Here is a 12,376-nt window from a genome sequence, read left to right on the forward strand (position 1 = left end):
AAAGAGGAGCCAGAGATAACTGCAGAGTATGGGGTACTCTTTTCTTTGAGAAAACAGGGTTTCATTGCTTTCTTGCTTATCATTAGATGGCACTTAGTGGCACAGTGCTACCTGTAAATCGTCAAAATGGGTTAAATCTAGAGAAAAACTATTCCATAGTTTTTTAAGGACCATGCTTCTGTACCGATTGAGTCCCCTACTGCAAAATGGGCTGGGGTTCTGCATTTCAACCCTGGCGCTGATAGTATCTCACTCTGTTACCTTGGGCAAGTCACGTCAGCTTTCTGGATCTCATTCCGTTTCATTTGCAGAAGTACAATGGCTTTACCAGGTTATCTGAGGTCCATTGCAGTTCAACATTCTATTAATTCTTTGTGCCTATTACCCGATGAGGCAAACAGCTCACTCTTCATATGTAATTGAGACTAATTGTAAAAATGTCACACAGAAGATTGTCAAATGACTTTCTGTCAAAATGAGTTTGGGAAGTATTTTATTTCAGAAATGAAAGCAGAATTATTTTAAAGCATTACCAGTCCGTAAATTGTAGACATTTCTAAAGGTCAGAATATTGAGCCTCAGAAATAAGTGTTTACAAATAAGATAATTCTTAGAATAAATTGCAATTTTTGCTTCCCCCCAAGAAAGACTTTCCTGTTGGCCTTTTTAGCCTAATTGTAAACCATCAAGAAGAAATGTTAATTAAAACCAGAGGCATTAGTTTTTTTCTCAGTGTTTGAGTTTAAAAAAAAATGACTCCAAATTCATTGATAGATTCCCCAGTTTGCATTCTTCATTAACTTAGCTCTATAATATTTATTTATTAGACATCAGTCAAGGATTTACACTTTCTGAGCACAAAGGTTGTATTTTATGATCAAAGTCAGCCTTCAATGAGTAATTTCAAAATAGTAGAATTTTTGTTTTATCCTCCTGCTCAAGGATCTAATCTCATATTTGCCAAGGAACTATTTTTTTTTTATAAATTATTCCATAGGTTGGCTGTTTAAAAGCTATTAATTCTTTCATTCACTCAATATATTATACTATGTGCCAGGCACTATTTTATGTAGTAGGGATAGAACTGCAAACAAAGTCCCTAGGCCTCTGGAACTTTGCTATAGTCTATTTCATGTTCACCTTCTACATGTCAAATGAACAAACTTAGGAGAACCTAGGGTATGATATTGTCTCTAGGTGTTTAGAATTATAATTCTTCAACAGATGTTGCTGCCTCATATGTTTAAATCCAGTTATTGCTACTATTTGTCATTCTTCCTTCTTTAACTTTCAGTACGCTTAACTCTGAGTACCCTTACCTAGCACTGCTAGGTAAGCTGAAATTTTTAGTTAGTTTTTCATAGACAATGGATCTTTCAACTAGGCCAGTGGACCTTGTGCATTTCAATAAATAAAGGTACCATGGTTAAGAGTAAAGAAATTGGATTGGGCTTCCCTGGTGGTGCAGTGGTTGAGAGTCCGCCTGCTGATGCAGGGAACACGGGTTCGTGCCCCGGTCTGGGAAGATCCCACATGCCACGGAGCAGCTGGGCCCGTGAGCCATGGCCGCTGAGCCTGCGCGTCCGGAGCCTGTGCTCCGCAACGGGAGAGGCCACAGCAGTAAGAGGCCCGCGTACCGCAAAAAAAAAAAAAAAAGAAAGAAATTGGATTGAGAATCAAAAGCTTAAGCTCTGGACCTGTCATGTACTGTGGACTCAAGCAGTTTACTTAACTTGTCTGAGCTGAGGCCTCATTTGTAAAATGGGTACCTCTTGAAGTTTTCTTAAGGTTCTAGTGAAATGATATATCCTATTATTCTAAACTCTAAAAGGGCATCCTGTCATGCTAATGTCTAAAACACTGATTCTTAGATTTAAAAGTAGCAACCAAATTTGTTGTAGACCTATAACGTAATACATACACATTAAAGAGAATAAAAATAAATAGCTTTTAATTAACTTGAAAATTTTAATCATCACATTATTTTGTTCATCAAGTATATCGGGTCAGAGAACTTTCCAAGACATATCAATTTATTTCCATTTTCTTTAACTTGGAATGGGAAATCAGAATAGCACGCTCAGAACAGAGCATGACAGAAAAGAAAATGTGTTTACTTCTGTTTATCTAAAAGAGGATGAACAAGGATAATTTGTTTTAAAATGAGCGTTTTATTCATTTCAAATAGTACAAATGGCTTGTGGACACATTTTTCTCATTTCTAGGGTGATATTACCCTTCAGAGATTTACTGAAAGTGACATAGGTGTTCCACAGGTACTATTGATTACTCATCAGGATGTATTAGGCTCAATGAGATAATAAAATAAGGTACTCATTGAGAGATTTTAGAGTCTCAATAGAGAATAGAAAATGACCGGCACGATCCCTGCAGAATGGTCTTTGAGCTTTCCACAGTAAATTTGAAGACTCCAATGGGCAGAATAAAATAATGGCAATGCCCGGGGTGGAATGAAGCACAGGTTACATCCTAAGACCATATCAGTCATCTCAAGCAGAACAAGCCATCATTTTTAGCTAAACGTTAGCCTCATATTTTACTCTCTTTGTCTCCAAGAATGTCGTTGTTCTACTGTCTTACTAGGGAAAGTGTTTTATTTTAGAATATATACTTTAAATATTTGCAGGGAAGCATTTTATCTTTACCTATTTAACATTCCTCATAAATGGTACAAGACTTCAAGGAGATATCACAGACACTGGTGCCTGAAAGGAGAAAAAAAAATCTAAATGGATGGAGCACATTATTAAATAGTGTTTCTTATTATAAAAGAAGTTGGTACCTAGTCATGTGATTCACATGTGAAAATAATTTATTAAGTGTTCATGTTTGCTTGATGAAGTACTAGACATAGCCTTTATGGATCAGGAAATAGGAAATAGGAATATGCAGCAGGAAACAGACTAGCATACGTCAACTGAGTTGACGTTCAGAAACTGAATGAAGGAAAAACAAAACCAATGCAAATATCCAACATGGTTGTTTTACATTATATCACCAGGTAAATAAATTAATCAAATGGTAACAGTCTCATATAGAAACCAAATAAATGTATTTGGGGAAAGTTTCAGCTCATAAATTGGTATGTGATGTATGTCTCACACAAACACCTCTGAAGCTGTTCCTTTCTTCCATGCACTAGCAATTGAATGCTCAGCGGCTGCACTTGGCAAATCGCTTGTCTCATGCAGCCTTCTACCAATTTTGAGTAAGAAAAAGAGCAAAATTAGAACTCAACTGTTATTCCATTGACAGAATAATAAATAGGAACCCACCAAAAATGTGATTAAAGAACAAAGGCATGGGCAACCCAGTTCTGAAGATGTTCATCCTCACCACGTGTAAATCTAGTTTAATATTTCAAAGAATAAATACAGGAGAGCGAGGTGAAAATAGTTGTCAAACTGCACGACAGCAATCTACATGCAAAAAGGAGAAAGGGTAGTTATTTTAAGAATGCCTTATTATCGCAGTTGACAATATAGACTCATTCAAACTTCTTTCCTCAGTAAGTCTTAAATTAATATTTACTTTATTTCCTCGAAGGGCAAATAGAAGACAATCAGATAATATGTCCTAAAACACAAGAGTAGATAAATTTGTAAATTCACTGTAGTGGATGTTGAGGTGCACTCAATAGACCCCCCTTTAGAAACAATGCACTAGTTCCCTCCACGGCTGGGGGTGTTCCTGGCTCACAACCCTCCCCAAGAATTGCCTTCTGCCAAAGGAAGCTTTGTCTCCACAACAGGTGGAGGAGTAAAAGGGAACAAAAGCTTAGCACCCTTGCCTCAATTTGGGAAATCTCTTAAGGGGAACGCTAACTCCAGAGCTCCCCAGGGAACCAGGTCAGTCCTCTGTGGTCACCCTTTCACAGTCTGTCAGTTTCCTCTGACCAGTTCTACTTGCTTACCTCTCTTTTGGTTGTTGTTCTGAAGAGTGCTGCTCAATACACCACATGCAAGCAAGTGTCAGTCTCAGAGTCTGCCTCCTAGGGCATTGACGTTGGCATTGGCCTCCTCCCTAATTAATTATAATTTGAAACTGTGTACACTCTAACAGGAAATTGGAAAATTTCTTCATTTTCTCATTACTTTACCATCATTTTATTAAATTACTTTGCTCATTTGTCTCAAAACATACTGCTTCCCTTTTATTCATCTTTCACAATCTTGATCAAATTCTGATCACATCAAGAATGCAGGATGCTGACTTTTTCTTTTCTAGATGCATGATTTAATAAGGACAGAAAATTTTGAAAGGTCATTGAGTCCAGTTTCAGTTCTAGTTTTCAAAAGCCAATAGACTATGAACATTCTATTCAGTCCTCCAAATTAGCATTAGTTGTCCCTATTCAAGATGTCCCTGTCTGACAGTTCATTCAGATTTATATTCCCAGACATTGGCTACTTTGAAAATTGAATTTAAAAGAAATAAACCAGGAGTTATATCAGGAGCACTGCCAATTCTATTAGTTACAATTTGTATTTTTAAAAACAACTTAAATATACCAATAAAATGATTACCCACTATCTACTAATGTTTACTATCTAGTATATATCACACTAAGTACTTTTCCCATATTGTCCCTAAACCTCACCACATACTACGAGATAAATATTATCAGTATCATACAAGGAAAGAGAAATAAGGTTCATGACTATTAAGTAACTAGGCCAAGATGGCATGTTTCATTAGTGGTAGTTTTGAAGCCCATTGGCCAAAGGCTACCAAGGATACATCTGTAGTAATACAATGCCAAGTTTATTTAGCTTGGTGTAGCAAGGGAGGACACTCCACAGGCAAACCTTGGGAGTTGCTCAATCTGAGGAAATAATGACAAGCTTTTATGGGGTATTGGGGCTTGGTTTGAGTGGTTTTAAAATGAGCTGTACACACAGTGTTCATTGCAGCACTATTTACAATAGCCAGGACATGGAAGCAACCTAAGTGTCCATCATCGGATGAATGGATAAAGAAGATGTGGCACATATATACAATGGAATATTACTCAGCCATAAAAAGAAACAAAATTGAGTTATTTGCAGCAAGGTGGATGGACCTAGAGTCTGTCATACAGAGTGAAGTAAGTCAGAAAAACAAATACCGTATGCTAACACATATATATGGAATCTTAAAAAAAAAAAAAGGTTCTAAGAACCTAGGGGCAGGACAGGAATAAAGACGCAGACATAGAGAATGGACTGGAGGACACGGGGAGGGGGAAGGGTAAGCTGGGACGAAGTGAGAGAGTGGCATGGACATATATACACTACCAAATGTAAAATAGATAGCTAGTGGGAAGCAGCTACACGACACAGGGAGATCAGCTCAGTGCTTTGTGACCACCTAGAGGGGTGGGATAGGGAGGGTGGGAAGGAGATGCAAGAGGGAGGCGATATGGGGATGTATGTATATGTATAGCTGATTCACTGTGTTATACAGCAGAAACTAACACACCATTGTAAAGCAATTATCCTCCAATAAAGATGTTAAAAAAAAAAAAAAAAGTAGCCTGAAGCCAACCTAAGAAAACATCTATTCCTGGGTTCCATGCCAGACTTAACTTAATCAGAATCTTTGGGAATGGGCTCTAGAACCAGCATTTTAAATATGTATATCAGATCATCCCAATGCACTCCAAAGTTTAAAAACCACTACTCTACAACATGACAGTAAGGAAACAGCCAAGAGGAAAACATTTTAAAACTATCGACATATAATTGATGTAAAAATATTGAAAATAAATTAGGATTTTGATTTTTTCCTACATATTTTTATTTCCTAGGAGTGTACAAAGGATTTTAGACTGTTTGTTTCCCCTTTCGAGTCTTAAACATTTTGAAATTAAAAATTAAATGTTAAAGATGTTAAGCGTATGAATGTCTATCAATTGAAAAGTTTCCCGAAGTTGCCAAATAATAAATGATCTCTATAATAGTAAGCGAAAAAAAAAAAAAAGTTGAGCTGTACAAAACAGAGTATCAGTTGAGACTGGTAGGTTGAGAGAAGCAGGAGGTATTTACTGATTGGTTGTGGGCTCTTAGTAGAGATATTTTAACCATGGGGAAATATTTCCTGTAGTTTTCCTTGGTCCATAAGTCTGTGATATATGAGCTAATACCCATTAGAGGGCCCATCAAGCAGTTTCTCAGCTGACTTAAAACGCATGGCAGTGATCTGAAAGCAGCCAAGGGACATGAGCCTGTTTTACCTATTCAACTCTATCATGCTACCTTCAACCTGGGCAGATAAGAATGTAACTTTTCCCTCTTCAGGATTGGATCTTATTTACCACAGTTAGCTATACTGACCAGCAGTTTATTTATTTATTTTTTAATTATTTATTTGTTTATTTGGCTGCTTTGGGTCTTAGTTGTGGCCTGCGGGATCTTTGTTGCAGCATGTGGGATTTTTTATTGCGGCATGCAGGCTCTTCATTGCAGCGTGTGGGCTCCAGAGCTCACGGGCTCAGGAGTTGCAGCGCATGGGCTCTCTAGTTGTGGTGCATGGGCTCCAGAGCACGCAGGCTCAGTAGATGCAGTGTGCAAGCTTAAGTTGCCCTGCGGCATGTGGGATCTTAGTTCCCTGACCAAGGGTTGAACCCGCGTCCCCTATATTGGAAAGCGGATTCTTAACCACTGGACCACCAGGGAAGTCTCTGACCAGCAGTTTAAAAAAAAAGTAAATTTTGGAGTAGACAGGAGAAAATACTATAGAACTATGGAAGGACATGAAAATAAGGATAAGAAGTTGATTTTTAATATCATATATAATTAGGAATTATTGAAAGGTTTTAAGATGGAAAACGATATCATGAAAGTATTAGTGGAATGAATTTGGGAAACTATGAAAAAGGTAGTGAAGATATCAAACCCATAAATGGGGATTAGGCAAAGATTTTACAATAGATTTTTTAAATGGTAGACATTACAGAGTTCTGATATTAATTTTACTTGAGCAATACAGTAGTTGAAAATGGTTCTAAGGTCTTGAATCTAACTGACTGAACAGTCAGTGTTAGCTCTTTTCTAAAGAGGAAAGTCAACTTGATCTGCTTTAGAGCCCCTGATTTTGAAGGACATATACACTGACACATCTGCCCTTCTCAGTTTCTCCTAGACCTTGTAAAGCAGAACATGAGTGATTTTGCATGCTCATTATAACATTACATAGTTTTGATTTACTGTGCAAGTGGTGAGACATTCATTTCCACAATTCATCACTGTGGCCACTGCAAAAAGACAGTGCATCCCATTCTGGAGTTAATCTGGTGACATGGCTTGACAAAGATGATTTTCAAACATATAAGGTAATTATGCTAAAGTCAGGATGACTTACTTAGGAGATGTTATGGTTACCTATTGTCCTGATAAACTGCCCTACAGGTTAGTGGGTGAGAAAAACAACTACTTTAATATATCTTCTGCTTTGGGGGTCAGGAATTCAGGTAGGGCTCATCTGGACAGTTCTTCTGCTCCCTGTGGAAATGATTTGGATCACTGGGTGGTATTCAGCTGTTGGCTGAGCTGAACTGGAGAGTCTGAGACTGTTTCACTTATATGCCTTATGTCTTGGTGTGGATTGCTGGGGGGCTGGGCTCAGCTGGGCTTCTCTTCCTTTCTTTTGTCATGCAATGTTAGGGCCTCACCATATGATATCTCTAGCAAGGTAGTTGGACTACTTATGTGGACGTTTGGGGCTCCCAGAGACCACGGTGGAAGCTGCCCACATTCTTAAAAGCTAAGCCCAGAACTGGAATAGTTTCACTGTGCCAAACTCTATTGGTCAGTTGTCGTCGGCCAGCCCATATTAAGGGGCAGGGTTGTGAGACCCCAATTCTTAATGGGAAGAGGGCCAAAGCATTTGTGGTCATATTTAGTTGGCCATGGCAGAGTGAGAAGTTGTGTGAGGCCTCCACCCACTGCTGCTTCCAACCTGGCAGGTCCTCTCCCTGCACAAGCAGAGTCCACCTGCTCACCACCTTCTGACACATCAACCCTGAAGAAACCAGTGATGCTAGAAAGGCCATCCTTAATGAGCAGTACCCATCCTGAAGCCTTTAGTATTTTCGGTGAAAATACATTATTTGACCTTATCATGGAAAAATGTAGCTTGTAAACAATGCAGAGCGCTCATATTTACCAACTCGCAAAACAACTAAATTGACTTATAATGTAGACAGTTGGAACTAGTGGAAATGTCTGGGATAGCAATATGTATTTAAATACTATGTGAACTCTGCTTTTAATTTTTGTAGGTCAGCTAACCAATATATATTTCAATTTTATTTAGATAACTTTTACCAACCTCAATTTTAAAAAGAAATTGGATTCTTGAATGAGATTTTTTTTAAAACAGGCAACATTTTTTTGAATATTTTTACTTAAAGATATCTCTAAATCTAGAATCCTATATTGAGCAGTGTGCTCATTTAAACAAAATTGCATACATATATTATGTATATATAATATATATATGATGACTAATTGAAATAACAGGTAAATACCATGTGTTCTTATTTTCAATCAACAATTTGTTAACAAGGACATTAGTTTAAATGACAAACATCTTAAAAACAATAAATTTAGAGTTGCTGGTTTGTAAACATGTCACCAAGTTAAATTGTTCATTCTAACCTGTATAATTGAAAGTGAATCATAGTTAGAATACTGTTGTTATTTAAAGGCTGTCATTGCTTTCATTTTAAGAAACATGTGTTTTTATGAATTATCTATATTCATTGAACATAAAAATACCACAGATTAAAATACGAAGTCCAACTGGAATTGAAATACTTTCCTATTTTCATAATTATTAGAGGTCTACATGCATATTTGTAGTACTGTATACTTCTTCCCTGTGTATGAGAAAATAATCTCTCTCTTGCATACATCCTATAGTTACTCAATTTTCAGAAAATGATTATGAGAGAAACATTTTCAACAACTTTTTTCAAGTTAAGTGGTAAAAAGATAAGTTATATATGTGTGGTCTTTAAAATAAATGTTGTATACAGATTATCATTTATCCTCTGGCATAGATGTTATAAAGAAAAAAATAGAAGTTTCTGATAAATAGTCACAGAAATTCACCATTTTTACTACAATCTTTGGGTAGATGGTACACATATTCAAAAATGTATTTGTTTATCTTACCAGTTAGATATGAAACAGCTGTGTATCTACCACTGTTTCTCAAACTAATTAAATAGAATTAGTGTTAGTATTTAATGAGATTTATACATCCCCTTAATTCACTTGATAAACATTAATTGAGCTCCTACTCTTATCAGTCTCTTCTAGGAGTATAATGATGAACAAGACAGAGTTAACCCCCATTGTCCCGAAGCTCATATTGTTCTAGAGGGAGCAGACAATAAAATAATAAATAAAATAAATACATATAATTTGAGAGAGTAATTAGTGCCATAAAATTTAACTCAGGCAAAAAGAGAGAGAAAGCTAGGTGGGGGGCAGTGACCCTGTTTTAGATCATGTGGTCAATCAAGTCCTTTATGGAGGTGACATTTGACAGTGCTATATACATGGAGAGAGTGGACTATGCATGATCCTGCCCTCCCCCAGTATTCTATCTCTCCTTCCCTGCCTAAGTTCTTTAATGGCACTAATTAATATCATATATCTATAAATATATATCATAATATTGTATATAAAATGATTTTATTGTCCGCTCCCTTGAAGAGAATGTGAACTTCAAACCTTAAGGATGGCGGATGCTAAGTCAGTCTTATCCATCATTATATTTCTAGAGGGAGTGTTATAAATATATCTAGTTCTATAGATGAGGCAGCGAGGACTCTTTAGTGCTCAGGTGTCTTAACCAAAATCATACAACCTAGTAAATAGGATGAGGAGGTAGAAGGAAGAAAGTGAACACATGAGATTTATACATCCCCTTAATTCACTTGATAAACATTAATTGAGCTCCTACATTGAGCTGAGTGTTAATATGTGCCAGACATCATGGTGGGTACTTTATGTATATTATCTAATTTAATCCTTAAAGCAACTGTTGTAGGCTGAATGTTGGCCTCCAAAATATCCACATCCTAATCCTCAGAACTTGTAAATGATACCTGATAACAAAAAGAGACCATATACATGTGATTTAGCTAAGGATCTTAAGAGAAGGAGACTAAGTTGGATCATCCAGATGGGCTGTAGTCTGTCTTTTAAGGGGTCTTAAAAGACGGAAGCAGGAGATCAGAGAGGAGGCAGATACTACTTCGGAAACAAGAGGTTGCAGTGATGTGAGGCCAATGAATGCAGCTGACCTCTAGAAGCTAGAAAAGGCAAACAAATGAATACTCCCCTAGAGCCTCTAGAAGAAACAAACCCTGTCAACACCATGACTTTAGCCCAGGGAAAATGATTTGAGACTTCTGGCCTCCAAAGCTGTAAGAGAATAACTTTGCATTGTTTTAAGCCACCAAATTTGTGGTAGTTTCTTATAGCGCTCCTAGGACATTAATACAGCAGCCCAGCTGGGGAACTCAGGTAAAGGTTAGGTAACTTGTCCAATGTCACAGCACCTCGGTAACAGAAAGTTAAGTGTTCTATTTCTGTGCTCTCAGATGGTGTTCCAGAGTTTATCATTGTAGGCAGAAATTGCTCCCCTGTTTTAGAGTGTCAAGTAGTTACAAGTAGTTCTTACAGTACTTAAAAAAAGGTGGCACAGTAAGTGTTTGGTTTGGTTTTGCTGGGGTTTTTTGATGGGAAAATACTTATTCGTTGTAGGTTTTCACAAACTCAGCATCCAATACACTTCTTCCATAGCAGAGACCACCTGCTCCGGCAGACCAGCAGCCCTTCATGAATTAGACCTCCAACAGCCCTCGTCCACCCAGAAGTGCTCTGCTTTCTTCTCTGCAAAACGGACCTAACGCTTTCAACAAGGTAATTCTAACGAGGTTGTGCAGCAATAACAGTGCTTACTGGGGTATGAGATCATTCCAAAGTCTAGTACTGTAGGCTTAGAATGATTGAGTATCCGTATTAGTGGGGTGAGATAGCTGAAAATTCTGTGACGATAATTCTTTTGTTTTTTAACATCGTTATTGGAGTATAATTGCTTTACAATGGTGTGTTAGTTTCTGCTGTATAACAAAGTGAATCAGCTGTACATATACATATATCCCCATATCTCCTCCCTCCCACCCTCCCTATCCCACCCCTCTAGGCGGTCCCAAAGCACCGAGCTGATCTCCCTGTGCTATGTGGCTGCTTCCCACTAGCTATCTGTTTTACATTTGGTAGTGTATATAATGTGACAATAATGCTTTAGAGGAGGCCATCAAGCAGATGCACAGCACCCAGTCCTCTTTTCTGGAGGTAAGTGAGGGCAGTGACCGTAGTCCATGTGGCTTATTTTTGATGTGTCATCCTCAAATCAGATCCCTTGTCTTAAATGGACTTGCTTCCCCTCTGACCCTTCCTTGTTGCTTTGATAAAATAGAAGGCGCTGGGCTTCCCTGGTGGCGCAGTGGTTGAGAGTCCGCCTGCTGATGCAGGGGACAGGGGTTCGTGCCCTGGTCTGGGAAGATCCCACATGCCGCGGAGCGGCTGGGCCCATGAGCCATGGATGCTGAGCCTGCGCGTCCGGAGCCTGTGCTCCACAACGGGAGAGGCCACAGCAGTGAGAAGCCCGCGTACCGCCAAAAAAAAAAAAAAATTGAAGGCGCTGTGCCATATGCTTCTTCATATTCACTTAACACGGTTCTGTTGACCTTCACGCTCACATCCCATTCAGCCTAAATAAGGTCTAGGGCTTCCCTGGTGGCGCAGTGGTTGAGAGTCCGCCTGCCGATGCAGGGGACATGGGTTCGTGCCCCGGTCTGGGAAGATCCCACATGCCGCGGAGCGGCTGGGCCCTTGAGCCATGGCCGCTGAGCCTGCGCGTCTGGAGCCTGTGCTCCGCAACGGGAGAGGCCACAACAGTGAGAGGCCTGCGTACCGCAAAAAACAAACAAACAAACAAAAAACAACTAAATAAGGTCTAGAAGAGTTTATGGAGACACGGAATTCATCTGGGTTGTTGAGCTGGGAGCTCAGAAGAGAATACTGGGACATGGAGACTTTTTCCCTCCCAAGGTAAGATGACCTAAGAAAAGCGTACAGAGACTGGCCGTGTCTTTAAGAAAAGTAGACTACAGCACACCATGGTTGAATGCTTTAAGAGGCATAGAACCTCAGCGTCATCTTGCAACTTCCCTTGTAGTTGAACGTGAGACATTGCTTAATTGAATCCGGGCAGAGGGGAAGCATTCATGTACATGAAGACTTAGGCCTGTTTATTGCCTGGAGTCTTCTGTGGGTAGGAGAAAGGGTAGAAC

At 38.8% G+C, this 12,376-nt stretch overlaps 1 protein-coding gene across 1 annotated transcript in view; it reads left to right on the forward strand.

Annotated features, from left to right (window-relative positions):
• DGKB (diacylglycerol kinase beta) overlaps positions 1–12,376 on the forward strand; it is a gene marked incomplete at its 3' end in the record, with an annotated part of 923,203 nt that overhangs the window by 126,476 nt on the left and 784,351 nt on the right. The window contains exon 4 of the mRNA XM_082632047.1: positions 10,782–10,940. The remainder of the gene's footprint in view (positions 1–10,781; positions 10,941–12,376) is intronic.

This window comes from Mesoplodon mirus (genome assembly GCF_964341445.2).
Source record: "Mesoplodon mirus genome assembly, chromosome: 9".
NCBI lineage: Eukaryota > Metazoa > Chordata > Mammalia > Artiodactyla > Ziphiidae > Mesoplodon > Mesoplodon mirus.